The 18,734-nt window shown below is 51.6% G+C and overlaps 1 protein-coding gene across 1 annotated transcript in view; it reads left to right on the top strand.

Moving 5' to 3' along the window:
• si:dkey-112e17.1 (uncharacterized) overlaps nucleotides 1-18,734 on the top strand; it is a 58,245-nt gene that overhangs the window by 21,677 nt on the left and 17,834 nt on the right. The gene's annotated exons all lie outside the window — the stretch shown is intronic.

Below are 18,734 nucleotides of genomic sequence, written 5' to 3'. Positions count from 1 at the left end.
GAGAGACGCCGGGAGAGAGGGAGGGACCCGAGGCCGGAGAGACGCCGGGAGAGAGGGAGGGACCCGAGGCCGGAGAGACGCCGGGAGAGAGGGAGGGACCCGAGGCCGGAGAGACGCCGGGAGAGAGGGAGGGACCCGAGGCCGGAGAGACGCCGGGAGAGAGGGAGGGACCCGAGGCCGGAGAGACGCCGGGAGAGAGGGAGGGACCCGAGGCCGGAAAGAAGGCTTGGAGAGAGGGAGGGACGGGAGACCGGAAAGAAGGCTTGGAGAGAGGGAGGGACGGGAGACTGCAGAGACGCTGGGAGACAGGGAGGGACGGGAGACCGGAGAGACGCTGGGAGAGAGGGAGGGACAGAGAGCCGCTGGGAGAGAGGGAGGGACAGAGAGAAGGTGGGAGAGAGGGAGGGACGGGAGACCCGCTGGGCGGGACGGGAGACCCGCTGGGCGGGACGGGAGACCCGCTGGGCGAGCCGCTGGGAGAGACGGCGAGCCGCTGGGAGAGAGGGAGGGCTGCTGGGAGAGAGGGAGGGACAGCGAGCCGCTGGGAGAGAGGGAGGGACGGGAGACCGGAGAGACGCTGGGAGACCGGAGAGACGCTGGGAGACAGGGAGGGACGGGAGACCGGAGAGACGCTGGGAGACAGGGAGGGACAGAGAGCCGCTGGGAGAGAGGGAGGGATAGAGAGAAGGTGGGAGAGAGGGAGGGAGGGACGGGAGACCGGAGAGACGCTGGGAGAGAGGGAGGGACGGCAGACTGAAAGAAGGCTTGGAGAGAGGGAGGGACAGGAGACCGGAGAGACGCTGGGAGACAGGGAGGGATGGGAGACCGGAGAGACGCTGGGAGACAGGGAGGGACAGGAGACTGGAGAGACGCTGGGAGACAGGGAGGGACAGAGAGCCGCTGGGAGAGAGGGAGGGACAGAGAGAAGGTGGGAGAGAGGGAGGGATGGGAGTCCGGAGAGACGCTGGGAGGGAGGGAGGGAGGGAGGGAGGGAGGGATGGGAGACTGAAAGAAGGCTTGGAGAGAGGGAGGGACAGGAGACCGGAGAGACACTGGGAGACGGGGAGGGACGGGAGACCGGAGAGACGCTGGGAGACAGGGAGGGACAGGAGACCGGAGAGACGCTGGGAGAGAGGGAGGGACGGGAGACCGGAGAGACGCTGGGAGACAGGGAGGGACGGGAGACCAGAGAGACGCTGGGAGACAGGGAGGGACGGGAGACAGGAGACCCGCTGGGAGAGAGGGAGGGACGGGAGACCCGCTGGGAGGGACGGGAGACCCGCTGGGAGGGACGGGAGACCCGCTGGGAGAGACGGCGAGCCGCTGGGAGAGACGGCGAGCCGCTGGGAGAGAGGGAGGGACGGGAGACCGGAGAGATGCTGGGAGACCGGAGAGACGCTGGGAGACTGGGAGGGACGGGAGACCAGAGAGACACTGGGAGAGAGGGAGGGACAGAGAGCCGCTGGGAGAGAGGGAGGGACAGAGAGAAGGTGGGAGAGAGAGAGGGACGGGAGACTGGAGAGTCGCTGGGAGAGAGGGAGGGACGGGAGACTGAAAGAAGGCTTGGAGAGAGGGAGGGACAGGAGACCGGAGAGACGCTGGGAGGGACGGGAGAACGGAGAGACGCTGGGGGACGGGGAGGGACGGGAGACCGGAGAGACGCTGGGAGACGGGGAGGGACGGGAGACCGGAGAGACGCTGGGAGACGGGGAGGGACGGGAGACCGGAGAGTCGCTGGGAGAGGGGGTGGGACGGGAGACCGGAGAGACGCTGGGAGACAGGGAGGGACGGGAGACCGGAGAGACGCTGGGAAAGAGGGAGGGACGGGAGACCTGAGAGACGCTGGGAGAGAGGGAGGGACGGGAGACCGGAGAGACGCTGGGAGAGAGGGATGGACGGGAGACCTGAGAGACGCTGGGAGAGAGGGAGGGACGGGAGACCGGAGAGACGCTGGGAGAGAGGGAGGGACGGGAGACCTGAGAGACGCTGGGAGAGAGGGAGGGACGGGAGACCGGAGAGACGCTGGGAGAGAGGGTTGGACGGGAGACCTGAGAGACGCTGGGAGAGAGGGAGGGACGGGAGACCGGAGAGACGCTGGGAGAGAGGGAGGGACGGGAGACCGGAGAGACGCTGGGAGACGGAGGGACGGGAGACCGGAGAGACGCTGGGAGAGAGGGAGGGAGGGACGGGAGACCGGAGAGACGCTGGGAGAGAGGGAGGGAGGGACGGGAGACCGGAGAGACGCTGGGAGAGAGGGAGGGATGGGAGACCGGAGAGACGCTGGGAGAGAGAGAGGGACGGGAGACCGAAAGAAGGCATGGAGAGAGGGAGGGACGGGAGACCGAAGAGTCGCTGGGAGACAGGGAGGGACGGGAGACCGGAGAGACGCTGGGAGACAGGGAGGGACGGGAGACCGGAGAGACGCTGGGAGAGAGGGAGGGTCAGGAGGATGACAGACAATAAAAGAGAGAGGAACAGGGACAGAGATCCTCTGGAAGAGAGGAAGGCACACGAGACCAGAGAGACACTGGGAGAGATCGAGGGACAGGAGGCCAGAGAGACGCTTGGAAAGATGGAGGGACAGGAGGCCAGAGAGACGCTGGGAGAGAGGGAGGGACAGCAGACCAGAGAGACTGTGAGAGAGAGGAAGGGACAGCAGACCATATAGACGGTGGGAGAGAGGGAGGGACAGCAGACCAGAGAGACACTGGGAGAGAGGGAGGGACGGGAGGCCAGAGAGACGCTGGGAGAGAGGGAGGGACGGGAGACCGGAGAGACGCTGGGAGAGAGGGAGGGACGGGAGACCGGAGAGACGCTGGGAGAGAGGGAGGGACGGGAGACCGGAGAGACGCTGGGAGAGAGGGAGGGACGGGAGACCGGAGAGACGCTGGGAGAGAGGGAGGGACGGGAGACCGGAGAGACGCTGGGAGAGAGGGAGGGACGGGAGACCGGAGAGACGCTGGGAGAGAGGGAGGGACGGGAGACCGGAGAGACGCTGGGAGAGAGGGAGGGACGGGAGACCGGAGAGACGCTGGGAGAGAGGGAGGGACGGGAGACCGCAGAGACGCTGGGAGAGAGGGAGGGACGGGAGACCGCAGAGACGCTGGGAGAGAGGGAGGGACGGGAGACCGGCGAGACGCTGGGAGAGAGGGAGGGACGGGAGACCGGCGAGACGCTGGGAGAGAGGGAGGGACGGGAGACCGGCGAGACGCTGGGAGAGAGGGAGGGACGGGAGACCGGAGAGACGCTGGGAGAGAGGGAGGGACGGGAGACCAAAAGAAGGCTTGGAGAGAGGGAGGGACGGGAGACCGAAGAGACGCTGGGAGACAGGGAGGGACGGGAGACCGGAGAGACGCTGGGAGACAGGGAGGGACGGGAGACCGGAGAGACGCTGGGAGAGAGGGAGGGTCAGGAGGATGACAGACAATAAAAGAGAGAGGAACAGGGACAGGCCAGAGAGACACTGGGAGGGAGAGGAGGCCAGAGAGATGCTGAGAGAGAGCAAGGGACAGGAGGCCAGAGAGATGCTGAGAGAGAGGGAGGGATAGGAGGACAGAGAGGTGCTGGGTGAGAGGGAGGGACGGGACACCAGAGAGACGCTGGGAGAGAGAGAGGGATGGGAGGTCAGAGAGCTGCAGGGAGAAGGGGAGGGACGGGAGGATGGACAGACACTCAGAAAGAGGGAGGGGCATGAGGACAGACAGACACTAGGAGAAAGGGAAAGACAGGAGACTGGAGAGATGCAGGGAGAGACGGAGGGTCAGGAGGACGACAGACAATAAAAGAGAGAGGAACAGGGACAGAGATTCTCTGGAAGAGAGGAAGGCACACGAGACCAGAGAGACAATGGGAGAGATCGAGGGACAGGAGGCCAGAGAGACGCTTGGAAAGATGGAGGGACAGGAGGCCAGAGAGACGCTGGGAGAGAGGGAGGGACAGCAGACCAGAGAGACTGTGAGAGAGAGGAAGGGACAGCAGACCATATATATGGTGGGAGAGAGGGAGGGACAGCAGACCAGAGAGACACTGGGAGAGAGGGAGGGACTGGAGGCCAGAGAGATGCTGGGAGAGAGGGAGGGACAGGAGGCCAGAGAGATGCTGGGAGAGAGGGAGGGACAGCAGACCAGAGAGATTGGGAGAGAGAGGAAGGGACAGCAGACCATATAGATGGTGGGAGAGAGGGAGGGACAGCAGACCAGAGAGACACTGGGAGAGAGGGAGGGACTGGAGGCCAGAGAGATGCTGGGAGAGAGGGAGGGACAGGAGGCCAGAGAGACGCTGGGAGAAAGGGAGGGACAGCACACCATAGAGACGGTGGGAGAGAGGGAGGGACAGCAGACCATAGAGACGGTGGGAGAGAGGGAGGGACAGGAGGCCAGAGAGACGCTGGGAGAGAGGGAGGGACAGCAGACCATAGAGATGCTGGGAAAGAGGGACAGACAGCAGACCATTGAGACGGTGGGAGAGAGAGAGGGACAGCAGACCATAGAGACGGTGGGAGAGAGGGAGGGGGACAGCAGGCCATAGAGACGGTGGGAGAGAGGGAGGGACAGCAGACCATAGAGATGGTGGGAGAGAGAGAGGGACAGCAGACCATAGAGACGGTGGGAGAGAGGGAGGGACAGCAGACCATAGAGACGGTGGGAGAGAGAGAGGGACAGCAGACCATAGAGACGGTGGGAGAGAGGCAGGGACAGCAGACCAGACAGATGGTGGGAGAGAGGGAGGGACAGCAGACCAGAGTGATGGTGGGGGAGAGAGAGGGACAGGAGACCAGAGAGGCACTGGGAGAGAGGGAGGGACAGAAGGACAGAGAGTCAGTGAGTGAGAGGAACAGGGACAGAGATCCTCTGGAAGAGAGGAAGGCACACGAGACCAGAGAGACACTGGGAGAGATCGAGGGACAGGAGGCCAGAGAGACGCTTGGAAAGATGGAGGGACAGGAGGCCAGAGAGACGCTGGGAGAGAGGGAGGGACAGCAGACCAGAGAGACTGTGAGAGAGAGGAAGGGACAGCAGACCATATAGATGGTGGGAGAGAGGGAGGGACAGCAGACCAGAGAGACACTGGGAGAGAGGGAGGGACTGGAGGCCAGAGAGATGCTGGGAGAGAGGGAGGGACAGGAGGCCAGAGAGATGCTGGGAGAGAGGGAGGGACAGGAGGCCAGAGAGATGCTGGGAGAGAGGGAGGGACAGCAGACCAGAGAGATTGGGAGAGAGAGGAAGGGACAGCAGACCATATAGATGGTGGGAGAGAGGGAGGGACAGCAGACCAGAGAGACACTGGGAGAGAGGGAGGGACTGGAGGCCAGAGAGATGCTGGGAGAGAGGGAGGGACAGGAGGCCAGAGAGATGCTGGGAGAGAGGGAGGGACAGGAGGCCAGAGAGATGCTGGGAGAGAGGTAGGGACAGCAGACCAGAGAGATTGGGAAAGAGAGGAAGGGACAGCAGACCATATAGATGGTGGGAGAGAGGGAGGGACAGCAGACCAGAGAGACACTGGGAGAGAGGGAGGGACTGGAGGCCAGAGAGATGCTGGGAGAGAGGGAGGGACAGGAGGCCAGAGAGACGCTGGGAGAAAGGGAGGGACAGCACACCATAGAGATGGTGGGAGAGAGGGAGGGACAGCAGACCATAGAGGCGGTGGTAGAGAGGGAGGGACAGGAGGCCAGAGAGACGCTGGGAGAGAGGGAGGGACAGCAGACCATAGAGATGCTGGGAAAGAGGGACAGACAGCAGACCATTGAGACGGTGGGAGAGAGAGAGGGACAGCAGACCATAGAGACGGTGGGAGAGAGGGAGGGGGACAGCAAGCCATAGAGACGGTGGGAGAGAGGGAGGGACAGCAGACCATAGAGATGGTGGGAGAGAGAGAGGGACAGCAGACCATAGAGACGGTGGGAGAGAGGCAGGGACAGCAGACCAGACAGATGGTGGGAGAGAGGGAGGGACAGCAGACCAGAGTGATGGTGGGGGAGAGAGAGGGACAGGAGACCAGAGAGGCACTGGGAGAGAGGGAGGGACAGAAGGACAGAGAGTCAGTGAGAGAGAGGGCGGGACAGGAGACCAGAGAACTGCAGGGAGAGCAGGAGGGACAGGAGGATGGGCAAACTCTTGGACAGTGGGAAGGACAGGAGGACAGAGAGCCGCAAGGAGAGAGGGAGGGACGGGAGGACGGAGGCAATGGGAGAGAGACTAGGAGAAAAGAGACGGGAGGACCAAGAGAAATTAGGAGGGAGAGACAGGAGGACAGAGAGATACTAGGAAAGAAAGGCATGGGACAGAGATGCAAGGAGAGACAGGAGGACAGAGGGATGCTAGGAGAGCGGGAGAGACAGGAGGACAGAGGGACGCTAGGAGGGAGAGAGAGACTGAGAATGTGATGGGAGAAAATGTTTATTTACATCACACACAAATTTTAATAAATAAGTTATTTAAGCTTGACAGAATAATCTGTATATAATCACAGTTACTTATAGACTATGAATTTGATCAGCACAACCAGGTGTGTGTGTGTGTACTTGCACCTGCTACATATTGAGGACCAGAATAGGCTTTTAACCAAAAGAGTTGGAACGTTTTTGTGACTTGAGGACATTTTGTTTGGCCTTGACTTCTTCAAAGGGCTGTTTGAGGCTTAAGACTCAGTTTTAGGGATGAGGTCAGAATGAGGTTTAGGTTAGGGTAAGGGGTGGGGTTAGGCATTTAGTTTTGATGGTTGAAGTAAGGGGCGAGGGAATGTATTATGTCAGTGAGAGTCTCCACAAAGATAGAAGTACAAGTGTGTGTGTGTGTGTGTGTGTACCATATTCATTATTATACGCCTGAGGAGACATACTAAGTGCTGCCTTTGTCCTCTCATTTTTTTTTGTGGAATTTTTTGGTACTGCAGATGAAAACAGGCTCATTGTTGACCGAAATTATTAGTTGTAGCTTTTGGTGTGTGTGTGTGTGTGTGTGTGTGTGTGTGTGTGTGTGTGTATACGTGTGTGGGTGGGTGGGTGTGTATTTGGTTTCCCTGAAAGCACGATATGGTTGAATATCAAATACACTCATGAATTAGTGGGAAAGAAATGCGTGGGTTTGAAATTCCCTTGTGTGTGTGAGAGAGAGAACATTAACATGAATTTGACCGCTCTGTGAGGATTAATTGTGTTTGGCTCCTATAGTTGAATTACACACGCATTTGTGAATAATGAGTCTGGATTCCTATCAATGCAACACACACACATCTGGGAAATTACACTCAGGGCTATGATAATTGTTGCAGAATGTTTCTGTGGAGCACACGCTATGAGTGCAATGATTTGGCAGATAGTATCACATCAAAAGAAATACACACACATGCTATTTGAATGTTTTTTTTAATTATGTAAAAATACCTATCAGGTAATTTGTATTGTAAGTTATATTATAAAGCCTGTGAGAGGGAAAGAGGGATTAATGTGTGTAATCAGAAACACACATGCACCACAGTGACCTTGTTTCCCCTCGGACAGACTCGGAGAAGCAGACAAATGTCTCTCTTTTTTTTCTTTTTTTTGAAACAAGGCTGAATGTTTTTGGCGAGTTTTGGGTCTGTTACATGTAGCTGATGTTGGAAATTTGCCAGTCCTGGTTAATGATGGCAGGAAACACATCTGCTGTATGGAACCCAGGGTCACTCCAACCATCAGCAGCATGAGTCAGTGACAATCACAGAGTGATCCTGCAACATCAGAATATCTGTGATCACAAGCGGCTGTGGGATTCTCACACTCATTCAGGCTCCTCCCCTTGGCCTGCTGGGAGTTTGTGGGCGTGGCTTCAGCAGAATTCCTGTGATTTAGGATTTTTCTGGACTGAGATCCATGTGGTCACTGCCAGGATCTGACGAGAGCCCTGATTGTGTGTGTGTGTGTGTGTGTGTGTGTGTGTGTGTGTGTGTGTGTTTCACTCAGAGATTTGGGATTATTTAATTTAGTAAAAAATAAGTTTAGTTTGAGTGTATAATTTTGCTTCTTTTTACAAATATTTCCAATAGGATCAGACAGAAAATAAGTAATAAATAAATAAAGAAACAAACAGTGAAGAAACTGGATTAACAACCTTACATTTGTAATATAATCATGAGAATTTTCATTTATCGGTCACGGCGGCCACAGCCAAGCCGCACGCCGGACGCTCCAATCGTGTCGATCCGCCAGGCAGGTTTTAAGCTCGGTCGTGCTGGTGGCACCAACATCCCTCCTTAGTGTGTCCACGAAGGTGGCCGCGGGACGGCCTCTGCCTCTGTGACCATGTGATGGTTCCCACAGTAGGAGTTTGGAGGCGGTGATGTCGCTGTGTCGGAAGCAATGCCCGACGAGACGAGTCATCACCATGCCACCTTGTCGGATATTTTTGGGAGGTTTCCGTAGAGTTCCTCGTTGGTGATGTGGTCCTGCCAGTTGATGTTTAGCGCCGTGCATAGCATTCTGGTGTAGCAGCCATCCAAGGATCTTTCAGAAGTTGACGTGAGTGACCAACACTCAGAACCGTAGAGCAGAACTGACTCCACGGTAGCCACAAAAAGCCTACGCTTGAGGCTCGCAGTTACCCCTGACTTCCACACGTTACTCATCGAATTGAGGGCCTGCCAGGCAAGGGCCTTGCGAACCTTGATATCCTGTTCGCTGGAGTTGACCCATGAACCCAGGTACTTGAAGTCCTCCACTACTTTGAGAGCCATCCCGTCACTTGTGAGGATAGGAGACGGAAGGGTCATGTTACGTGTCATTACCTTGGTCTTCCGGTCATTGAGGACTAGCCCTATTTGGCAGCACTCTCTCTCGACGGAGGCTAGAAGATCTTACGCCTGGGTTGCGTCATTTGATGTCAATGCGATGTCATCGGCAAAAGCCAGGTCTGTAATGACAATTGCTTGATGTCTGCTTGAGCGCCTAGGTCTCACTGTGAAGCCCAGTTCTAACTCTGTCTTTGATCACCATTCGAAGAGCATAGTCTAGGACGATGACAAACAAGAAGGGGGCAAGGGTGTCGCCCTGCAAAACGCCAGCGGTAATAGCAAACTCCTCAGTATCTCCATCAGGAGTTACAACTTTTGCACGCGTGTTGGAATACATTACTTCGATTGCCCTTAATAGCCTCGGAGGGATACCATACGCCCTTAGGATCCTGATCATCTTTCCTCTATGAATGGAATCAAACGCCTTCTTGAAATCTACGAATGTTAGTACGGCTGGAAGGTTGTTCTTTCGAGTCTCCTCAAGGATTCTCCTCAGTGCCAGGATATGGCTGACTGTAGACCTGCCCTCTCGGAAACCATTCTGACTGTCACGGAGGAAGGGATCGATTGAACCTCGGATCCTGTTCAAGATCATGCGGTTATACATCTTTATGATGATACAGTTTAAGCTTATCCTGCGATAATTGTCAGGAAGTGACATGTTGCCAGCCTTTGGTACGGGGAAGATGTCTGAAAGGGACCACTGCCTGGGTATTGCTTCGTGCATGAGAGCCTGATTGCAAAACTTGATAATAATATCATCCAAGTCGCAGTTCTTGATCACTTCAGGGGGAATATCATCGGGTCCAGGACTTTTTCCCACCTTTAGGGAGTTCTTTACACGCGTAAATTCGTCCATGGAAAAGGGGCCATCGTCTATATCAAGATCTGGAATGACATCTTCGATAACATCGTCCTCTCCATCGATGTCCGGTACTCAACCAAGGAGATTTTTAAAGTGTGTAAACCATGTAGAAATCCGTTCCTCCGGACTAGCTCCGGACACGTGACCGCCTTCAGCTTTCTTCTTCCGTCCACTTATTTTGTTTATCACTTGCCATGCTTTGCTGTGTTGACAGTCAGCGCTTGCAGCTTCAATCCTAGCAGCTTTCTCTTCCAGATCTTCAGCTTGCAGACGGTCATATACAGCTCGTTCCTCGCGCGGACAATCTCGTCAGATGAACTCTGGGACTTGATTGCATAGTCCAATTTTTCACGCGCTTCTACCACGGCGGGATGACTAGATCTTCATGGCTTGTTTACCCTTGCCTTGAGGGGAATGCAGGATTTAGCTGCATCAGCAATGGCATCTATGAAATTCTGGTAACTCTCGGTTTGATCCTCAGTCATCTCTAAAGCCTGGAAGCGGTTCTTCACCTCAATAGTGTACTGGGCTTGTATTTCAGGAGACACGGTCAAGCTTTTCCAGACATAGCGAGCACGTTTCGGTTGCTGCTTGGACGCCTGCAAACTCAGGCGCAGTCTAATGGAAACCAACCAGTGGTCGGAGCCAATGCTAGCAAAGCCGTTATAAGCCTCACAGTTGAGTACACTATTATGCCACTTTTTTCTCGTCATGATATAGTCTAACTGTTTCTTGGCTTGGGTGGCACGATCCTCAAATGTCCACAGTTTTCCAGGACGCTTCTTAAAGCTTGTGTTCGATGCAATGAGGTTATTCTCCGTGAGTAACTCGGCTAGGTATTCACCGTTCCTGTTCGTAGACTGGTGGAATGGGTAACGAGCATCCTCGGGTCCAAGTCTTGCATTGAAGTCTCCAAGAATAACCAAGAAATTGTGTGCCGGGGTATCTTGGATTGCTGCGCATAGAAGTCTATAAAACTGGTCGATGTCAGCTGGATCTGAGACGTTCATAGGAGAATACGCAACTATGACTGACATGGCAGGATTTCCAGCAAAAACAGCCAGCAGAATCCTGGACGAATATGAGCGGATATCGCACAATGCTCTCTTCGCACGATTGCTAAGTAGGAAACCTACTCCGCCTGTTGCCGCCTGTGCCTCGTTCCTCCATGCCGAAGAGGTGATTAAGAAATGGTCTTCAGTGCGGGTGTAGCTGAGCTCGGATGGATGGATGTGTCTGTGCTCCTGGATTCCCAGAACCTTGATGCCAAGCGATCTTGTGCAGTGGGTCAGCTCACTAACTCTTGAGTCTTTTCGGATGGTGCATGCGTTGAAGGTAGCCATGTAAAGCACCCTCCTGCAACGCATGAATGCCTCGTTTTTGGTGCTGCTATCAGACGGGCCCCTTCCAGCAGGATTTAAGGACACGTCGTCATTCAATCTCCCAGGTGGTGGACCAGCACCTACTCGCGTGGTGGTAATCGATAATTGATCTAAATAACTTTCCATTGTGCAACTTTACAATGCGAGTTAAATCTCGTAATGGAGTCGCAACTCCACACATTACGGCCAACAGATTGTTGGGATTTTTATTTCGGGGTTGTCTCCCCTAGATCTGCCGTGTTCTGCGAAACCAGGGGCGGCGCTTGGAGCCACAACATGCGGTCTTCAGTATGTGATAGGCTAGTTGGAGAGGCCACTTGCTGATGACGAGTCGGCCATATATTACGCGTCACATACCGCTGGATATGGGGAGGCCAGTCTGGGACGCCGAGGTGGTATAGGCCAACCAGAAAGGTACTACTCCTCCATAAATCCTTTACCCCAATATATATATATATATATATATATATATATATATATATAAACAACACAAGAGCTGCTGACCTGAGAAGGAAGATCGTGACCCAACTGGAAACCTGGAGCCCCCGATGAATACCGAAGCTGAGTTGCCAAGTACCTTCAGAAGATCTACTAGATGTGAATGCTGCTCTGAAGACAATCTCCACAAGAACCATCACTGAGACCAACAAGCTGATACACAGTACAGCAACAGTAATCATGGAGATGCTTGGACACAAGGTGGGCTCGGGACATAACAAACAGTATCCACCATGGAAGAGACGATTAGAGGCCAAGATAAAGGCAGCAAGGAGAGAAGTTAGCCAGCTAGCTGAACTACTGAAAGGGAACATGGTGAATAAAGGGGCGCCCAGGAAGTACAACTCACTCTCCATACCAGAGGCACTCGAAACTGCCAAACAGCGACTAACAGCTCTGGCCACCCGGTTGAGGAGATACACCAAGGAAGGAGAGGCCAGGAGAATAAACAAGCTGTTCTCCACTGAACCAGCCAAGGTGTACTCTCAATGGCAGGGGAACAACAACCGGTCAGACCCACCAAGAGCTGAGGTGGAAAAATACTGGAAAGACATATGGGAAAGAAAGGCATCACACAACACTGATGCCCAATGGTTAGTGGACCTAAGAGCTGACCACAGCAACCTCCCAGAACAAGAACCAGTAACCATCTCAATGGCAGACGTCCAAGAAAGAGTGTCAAAGATGAAGAGCTGGACAGCACCAGGCCCCGATATGATCCATACGTACTGGCTGAAGAAGCTAACTGCACTCCATGAACGCCTAGCAGCACAGATGAACCAGCTGCTGAGGGATGGAACCCACCCAGAATAGCTAACCCAAGGCAGGACAGTCCTAATCATGAAGGACCCCCAGAAGGGACCCATCCCATCCAACTACTGGCCAATTACCTGTCTCTGCACAACATGGAAGGCCCTGTCAGGCATCATTGCGGCAAAAATGAGTAAGCATGTGGCTCAATACATGAGCGAGGTACAGAAAGGAATTGGCAGTAACACCAGAGGAGCCAAGCACCAGCTACTGGTCGATAGAACAGTCGCCCGAGACTGTAAGAAGAGACAGACCAACCTGTGCACTGCCTGGATTGACTACAAGAAAGCCTACGACTCAATGCCACACACATGGATACTGGAATGTCTGGAACTGTATAAGATCAACAGGAACCTAAGGACCTTCATCCAGAACTCAATGGAAATGTGGAAGACAACCCTAGAGGCCAACTCAAAACCCATTGCCCAAGTCAACATCAAGTGTGGCATATACCAAGGAGATGCGCTATCACCACTGCTGTTCTGCATAGGCCTGAACCCCCTCAGTCAGATCATCACGAAGAGCGGCTACGGGTACCGATTCCGTAGTGGGGCAACAATCAGCCACCTGCTCTACATGGATGATATCAAGCTGTATGCCAGGAACGAGCGAGAAATAGACTCGCTGATCCACACCACCCGGATCTACAGCGATGACATACGGATGTCATTCGGATTGGACAAGTGTGGCCGGATGGTCTCAAAGAGAGGCAAGATCATCCGGACTGAGGGGATTGACCTACCAGAGGGCAACATAGGTGATATCCAAGACAGCTACAAGTACCTTGGCATTCCACAGGCTAATGGAAACCATGAAGAGGCCACAAGGAAGTCAACCACAGCCAAATACCTCCAGAGAGTAAGGCAGGTCCTGAAAAGTCAGCTGAATGGTAAGAACAAGGTCCGAGCCATCAACATGTACGCACTACCAGTCATCAGATACCCCGCTGGTATCATAAACTGGCCAAAGGAGGCGATAGAAGCCACAGATATCAAGACTAGAAAGCTCCTCACCATGCATGGAGGGTTCCACCCCAAGTCCAGCACCCTGAGACTATACACTAAGCGGAAAGAGGGAGGCCGAGGGCTAGTGAGCGGCAAGACCACAGTCCAGGATGAAACATCGAAAATCCGAGAATACATCAGAAAGATGGCCCCAAAGGATGAACTGCTAAGTGAATGTCTCAGGCAGCAGAACCCTGATGAGAGTGCAGAGGAGGAGGAGGAACAGACAACCTGGAGAGACAAACCCCTACATGGCATGTACCACCGTCAGATAGAGGAAGTGGCTGATATCAAGAAATCCTACCAGTGGCTGGATAATGCAGGACTGACAGACAGCACAGAGGCACTAATCATGGCAGCACAAGAACAGGCCATAAGCACAAGAGCCATAGAGGCCAGGATCTACCGGAGTAGATCAGACCCAAGATGCAGACTGTGCAAAGAAGCCCCTGAAACAGTCCAGCACATAGTAGCAGGGTGTAAGATGCTAGCTGGATCAGCGTACATGGAGAGGCACAACCAAGTGGCTGGGATAGTATACAGGAACATCTGCAACCAGTATGGAATAGAAGTACCCAAGTCCCAATGGGCCATACCACAGAAGGTGGCTGAGAACAACAGGGCCAAGGTTCTGTGGGACTTCAGCTTCCAGACTGACAAACAGATCCTGGCTAACCAACCGGACATAGTGGTGGTGGACAAAGAGCAGAAGAGGGTGGTGGTGATAGATGTGGCGATCCCAGCTGACGCCAACATCAAGAAGAAGGAACATGAGAAACTTGAGAAGTATCAAGGGTTGAAAGAGCAGCTGGAATGGATGTGGAAGGTCAAGGGTTGCGTGGTCCCCGTGGTAGTGGGGGCACTTGGGGAAGTAACCCCCAAACTGGGAGAGTGGCTCCAGCAAATCCCAGGAACAACATCTGAAGCCTCAGTCCAGAAGAGTGCAGTACTAGGAACATTGAAGATACTGCGCAGAACCCTCAAACTCCCAGGCCTCTGGTAGAGGACCCGAGCTTGAGGATGACATGGATACCACCCCCCCGCCGGGGGTGAGAAGGAGATTTTTTTTTATTATATATATATATATATATATATATATATATATATATATATATATATATTTGCCATTTTTTTCTGCAATATAATTTATTATTGTTATTATTACACCAATAATAATAATAATATTTGGAGGACTAGTACCTTTCTGATCGCTCTTACTACATCTTGGTGTCCCAGACTAGTCTCCTCATATCCAGGGTCATGTGAAGTTCGACATATTGGCCATTTTAACATCAAATAGTCACACCATCTGTCCTCTCACATGCCGAGACCATCCGTTATGCCTCTACATGTCACCCCTGGTTTTGCAGAACACGGCAGATCTAGAAGAGATGACCCCAAAAGAGAAAAACAGAACCCCAACATGCTATTGGTTACTGCTCCTCCAGGTTGGGGGTTGTGCGCCAGGTTAGCTTCCCTGCCATCTAAAAAAAAAATGTAATCTGCAGAAACTTACTACAGTTCATGTAGATTTGGTGATGTGATACTGAGAAGGATAACTTCTTCATCTTCCTGTATGACTGCTAGTGGCCAAAGTCATTCAGACGCCATTAGCACGATGTCTCGGGGCCCACAATGCCCAAATGGAGCCAGAGGAAACCAGAGCGCCTGCAGCACCAGCACCAGTGCCATGGACATGTAAAAGACATCCATCAACGTTACTCCGTCTGATGTGGAGCACAACAAAGAATGCCCAGGATTTCACCTCTCCACTAAACCACTTTCAATCGCTACGTGGAATGTTATATCTCTTGTTAGCAAGTTATACTAGCTTCAGGGTACCTTTGAAGAATATCAGCTTGATATTCTTGGTTATCACTGAAACACCCATGCCACAATCTGGAGAGATCATTTTTGATTCTTAAGATTTTGGCACTAGTCATAAGAAAGGGCACAGTTTTGGTATTCTGATATCTAAAGATCTAATGTGCTCCCTGATGTCATTCACACTTTTCTCAGATAGGATTATGTCCACTAGGTTTTTTTAGCCGACACAAATTACAATCACTGTAGTATACGCTCCCACCGATGTCTCCAATGATGGCAAGAAGGATAAATTCTGATGATCTGGGGGAAAATCCATCATGACCTCCCCCAAAATGACATCTGTATTCTCTTTGGCAATTTCAATGCATGCATCGGCACTGATGCAAGGCTGAAAGTAATTGGCAAACACTTCTACGATTCTGAAGCCAATGATATTGGATCTCGTTACCTCGACTTCTGTACCCTCCACAAATATGCTATTGGTGGTACCGTATCCAAGCACAATGACATTCACAAAATATCTCAGAAGCGCCCCCCCCCCCCCCCCCCCCCCCGAGACAACCACCCAAATTGATCATATACACATGAACCAGCACTGGAGACACTTCCTGTTAGATGTTAGAAGTTTTTGTGGAGCTGACGTTAATACTACCCATTACCTCATCAAGAGTAGAGTGCGTCTAAATCTGTCTAGCCAAAGAAGGAAGAAGAGATCTCTCCTGCCTAATCTAGATCTTTGGACAGGTGAGAAGGTCGATGATGATCAACAATCCCTTTGCTTCAATTCAGTGGAGATCCCTTTGGGTACCTCTCAAGATGAAGACTGGAATCTAATCAAAGACGCTTTTCACTCGGCATCTTGTGAAACTCTGGAACAAAGGCCTGTGATGAACGTCTATCCGCTGAAACCATCCACCTTATTAAGAAATGCGGTCAGTTGAAAAAATGTAAACCTTTGGGAATGAGTCGTACACTTTACTCTGAAGTTAACAAACTAGTTAAGAACAGTGTGAAGAAAGATGATGAGAAGTGGGCTTCCAACAGGGCAAAAAAGCTGCAAGATGCTTCAAGCATAGGAAACCAACATGAAGTATGGCATAACATCAAAGTCTTGTCAGGAAGGAAAGAACAACACCTCCACAGTGCATGACAAGAACGGGAACTTTATAACAGCTTGAGACGAGAAATTTGTTAAGTGGAAGGAGTATTTTGAAGAACCACTCTACCCCACCACTAGCACACAAGCAGGAATCCTGCTTACTGATCCAGTAGATGGTTCCTTTTTTGACCTCCCAATGCACTCACTCACACAGGAGAAAACTCGTCATGCACTTATGAAGCTTAAAAACTCCAAAGCTGGTGGCATCGATCAACTTGGTAATAAAGAACTACGCTTTAGACTTTGAGAAAGTCTGGAATCAGGAACAAGTACCATCAGACTGGCTTAAGGGAGTAATCACAAAGTTTAAGAAAAGGGAGGCTCGTCCTTCTGTAGAGCAATATACAGTGGTGCTTGAAAGTTTGTGAACCCTTTAGAATTTTCTATATTTCTGCATAAATATGACCTAAAACATCATTAGATTTTCACACAAGTCCTAAAAGTAGATAAAGAGAATCCAGTTAAACAAATGAGACAAAAATATTATACTTGGTCATTTATTTATTGAGGAAAATAATCCAATATTACATATCTGTGAGTAGCAAAAGTATGTGAACCTTTAGGATTGAGCAGTTAATTTGAAGGTGAAATTAGAGTCAGGTGTTTTCAATCAATGGGATGACAATCAGGTGTGAGTGGGCACCCTGTTTTATTTAAAGAACAGGGATCTATCAAAGTCTGATCTTTACAACATGTTTGTGGAAGTGTATCATGGCACGAGCAAAGGAGATTTCTGAGGACCTCGGAAAAAGCATTGTTGATGCTCATCAGGCAGGAAAAGATTACAAAACCATCTCTAAAGAGTTTGGACTCCACCAATCCACAGTCAGACAGATTGTGTACAAATGGAGGAAATTCAAGACCATTGTTACCCTCCCCAGGAGTGGTCGACCAACAAAGATCACTCCAAGAGCAAGGCGTGTAATAGTCGACGCGGTCACAAAGGACCCCAGGGTAACTTCTAAGCAACTGAAGGCCTCTCTCACATTGGCTAATGTTAATGTTCATGTGTCTATCACCAGGAGAACACTGAACAGCAATGGTGTGCATGGCAGGGTTGCAAGGAGAAAGCCACTGCTCTCCAAAAAGAACATTGCTGCTCGTCTGCAGTTTGCTAAAGATCATGTGGACAAGCCAGAAGGCTATTGGAAAAATGTTTTGTGAACAGATGAGACCAAAATAGAACTTTTTGGTTTAAATGAGAAGCGTTATGTTTGGAGAAAGGAAAACACTGCATTCCAGCATAAGAACCTTATCCCATCTGTGAAACATGGTGGTGGTAGTATCATGGTTTGGGCCTGTTTTGCTGCATCTGGGCCAGGACGGCTTTCCGTCATTGATGGAACAATGAATTCTGAATTATACCAGCGAATTCTAAAGGAAAATGTCAGGACATCTGTCCATGAACTGAATCTCAAGAGAAGGTGGGTCATGCAGCAAGACAACGACCCTAAGCACACAAGTCGCTCTACCAAAGAATGGTTAAAGAAGAATAAAGTGAATGTTTTGGAATGGCCAAGTCAAAGTCCTGACCTTTAATCCAATGGAAATGTTGTGGAAGGACCTGAAGCGAGCAGTTCATGTGAGGAAACCCACCAACATCCCAGAGTTGAAGCTGTTCTGTACGGAGGAACGGGCTAAAATTCCTCCAGGCCGGTGTGCAGGACTGATCAACAGTTACCGGAAATGTTTAGTTGCAGTTATTGCTGCGCAAGGGGGTCACACCAAATACTGAAAGCAAAGGCTCACATACTTTTGCCACTCACAGATATGTAATATTGGATCATTTTCCTCAATAAATAAATGACCAAGTATAATAATTTTGTTTCATTTGTTTAACTGGGTTCTCTTTATCTACTTTTAGGACTTGTGTGAAAATCTGATGATATTTTAGGTCATATTTTTGCAGAAATATAGAAAATTCTAAAGGGTTCACAAACTTTCAAGCACCACTGTAGATATAACACTAAGTTGTGTTGCTTCTGAGCTCTTTAAGGTAATTATTATCTCAAGGCTTTCAGATGGCATTGATTCTCTTCTTCGCGCTAACCAATGTTGATTCAGGAAAAACAGATCTTGTACAGACTTACTATTCTCACTAAGAGTTATCGTTGAATGTGCTCGAGTACAACCTGCCTCTCTCTATTAACTTCAAAGCCACATTTGACTCTGTCAGTCAGGATTACATCTGGGCTGCTCTGGAACACTACAGCGTACCAGTGAAATACATTAACATCTTTCAAGCTTTCTATACCAATACTCTTCGTACGCTATGCCTCAGGGGTGAGCTAATGGAGTGTTTTGGAGTGAAGTGGTTTGGGTAATGGAGCATGCCATGACTGAGAGAACTGTCTCAAAAGGTTTTCTGTTCCTGAAACATCGCAGCTCTCGGTATCCAGCAGTCCACATCACTGACACAGAAG

Source organism: Neoarius graeffei, chromosome 24 (genome assembly GCF_027579695.1).
Source record: "Neoarius graeffei isolate fNeoGra1 chromosome 24, fNeoGra1.pri, whole genome shotgun sequence".
Lineage (NCBI taxonomy): Eukaryota > Metazoa > Chordata > Actinopteri > Siluriformes > Ariidae > Neoarius > Neoarius graeffei.
The sequence above is the reverse complement of the archived record's forward strand: the minus strand, read 5'-3'. Positions and strand labels throughout refer to the sequence as shown.